Source organism: Sesamum indicum, linkage group LG2, assembly GCF_000512975.1.
Source record: "Sesamum indicum cultivar Zhongzhi No. 13 linkage group LG2, S_indicum_v1.0, whole genome shotgun sequence".
In the NCBI taxonomy this organism is placed as follows: Eukaryota; Viridiplantae; Streptophyta; class Magnoliopsida; order Lamiales; family Pedaliaceae; genus Sesamum; species Sesamum indicum.
Window position 1 is genome coordinate 16,404,189 of NC_026146.1, and position 2,459 is coordinate 16,406,647.

Below are 2,459 nucleotides of genomic sequence, written 5' to 3' on the forward strand. Positions count from 1 at the left end.
TTCCTTTGGACATGTCAAAAGACGTAACGTTGATCTCATTGCCTAATGTAAGTAGTCTGTAATCTTGTGAGCTAAAATGTCTGTGAGGTTGACATTAAATTACTGGAAGCCAAATTAGGTCAATAAATTGTGTATTAATTATTTGGGTTTACATTGAGTTCTTGTATAGCTAGCGGACCACACACATATTAACCTACATATATAACATTAATTAATAATTAATGGTGGCCCTTGAAACTCACTTCCATGATAGTTGAACTCATTCAAGAACTAATAATGCATGAAATTATATATTAACACCGAGTCCAACTAACTGTAATATATAGCTAGCTAGAGTTAGTTAATTAATTAATACAGTGCCATCCCTTGTTATTATGTGTAAATATTATAATTTTTTCTCTTAATTTCAAAATCAAAGCATTAGAATGTACGTGGTCAAAACCGGAGAAATTTTGCATGGAAATAGGCATTAGGTCTGCACGTTATAGAGGGATCCATAGTGGTATATATACAAAGGAAAAAAAATACAATTTTGCTCCATTAGGGTAGCACTTTCAGTTCAATCTAATCTAAAAATTACAATTAAGGACTGTAGTTAAAAAAAAAGTAGTATATTTAGTCTGATCTTGTTGGGAAAAAGCTACATTGGCTGGAAGCTATCATATACTTTGCATATGACTGAGTTAATTTGGATTTTTTTTTTTTGCCACTTTTGCTAAGGTGGCATGAGAAATATGAGGAAAAAAACATAATTTTAGTTCTATAGCTATTGGGGATGGCATAATACTTAGTCCAAACTAATGTCACTAGAGAAAAATACCACATAAATTAAAGGTAAAATTACAAAATTGGTCTTGTACGTATAGGGGAGCCAAAATTAGTCCTGTAAGTATTGTACAGGTAATTTTGATTCTGTAAGTTTTAATTTAGTAGCAATTTTGGTCCTTTCGACCAAAATTACCCAAAAATTAGCTGGACAAATTAGGATTTAAAGTTCCGATTACCAACTGGTTTCAACTTAAGTGCATGGCATTTTACATGGTTGCCGACTTGGTGTGGGGTGTGGATGTGGTGGGGAGCTGAGTCCATAGCGGAAGTTTGTGACAAGAAGAAGTTGTGAGGAGTTGCAGACAAACAAAGGATGCCAAATACTTGAAAGTTGAAATTAATTGGTGGGAAATGATCATCGGATAATGGGCTTTTCAATGGGGGAGGTCTGGGGTTGAGAGGACATTGAACGATGGAGAATTAATGATGAAAAGTTTGAAAAATCGCAACGGCAATGTGAAAATGGCATTGGTGAGATGGGGCCGAAGAGTCGATGAAAGAAGATGAGAGATGGTGCGTTACGATCGTTAGAGGATGGCGAAACTTTTGGTAGAGGTCCGGTTGCATGGCTAAGAACAGTGGTTGGCAAATCGATGAAAAAGACATTTATGGAGAAAAATTGTTAAACACCCCAAATTTTCCTCAATTGATTTACACATTTCTTTCCTCCACCACTCCACGAGCATCCACGTGGGATGTTGACTGTGTAAGTGAATTCCAGTTGGTTGCCGGAACCCTAAACTCCAATTTGTCCAACTAAAATCTCATAATTTTTGGCTGGAAGAATCAAATTGCTACTAAATTAAATTTTATAGAACTAAAATTATTAGTCTAATACTTACATAACTAATTTTTCTACCTCTATACATACACAGGACCATTTTTGTAATTTTGCCTAAATTAAAATCTCCAGAGTAAAGGGGTCCTGCTGATTTTGCCTACACACTACTGAGTTTAGTAGAAATTCTGATATTGCAATCTCTAGACCAGATTAATTATGATTTCTAATTTGACGAAATAATCTACACAATTATATAGAACAAAGAAATGTAAATCACTGTTCCCATTTTTTGTTAGTTAATTTGGTTCTTTATTAAAGAGAAATACTTTATTAATTACTCAATCCTTAGAAAGGAACTTTGATAACTCTGCAATTATAATGATTTTATAGCAATTTAATCTTCCTTTTTTAAGCCAAAATATTCCTAATTATGTGATTTTATTGCATATTCAGCAAAAAGGAAGATTACAAGGACGTTTCTGCAGAATTGACAAAGCGTGCCCACGCTTAATGGAGTAGTCAACTCGGGATAAGGATAAGCACGAACGATTCTCCTAAGAGATAAAGGAATCAAGTGTTTAGATTTAGAAAGGATTCTTTTAAGCTTATCTTTTGTAATCTTTTTATCTTTTTAGAGATTATCACATATCTATCCCCCCACTACGTCTAGATTCGTAGGGAACTTTTATTATAAATAGGGGGGATCTCTTCATTAGAAGACGTTCAGTTTTTATCTTAGAACTCTATAGAATTCTCTGTTCATCTCTTCTCTTTTATTTTATTTTACTACCGGAATTAATGGAATTCCACTTTATAGTGTGTTCTTCCATTAATATGTCCGGCTAAATTC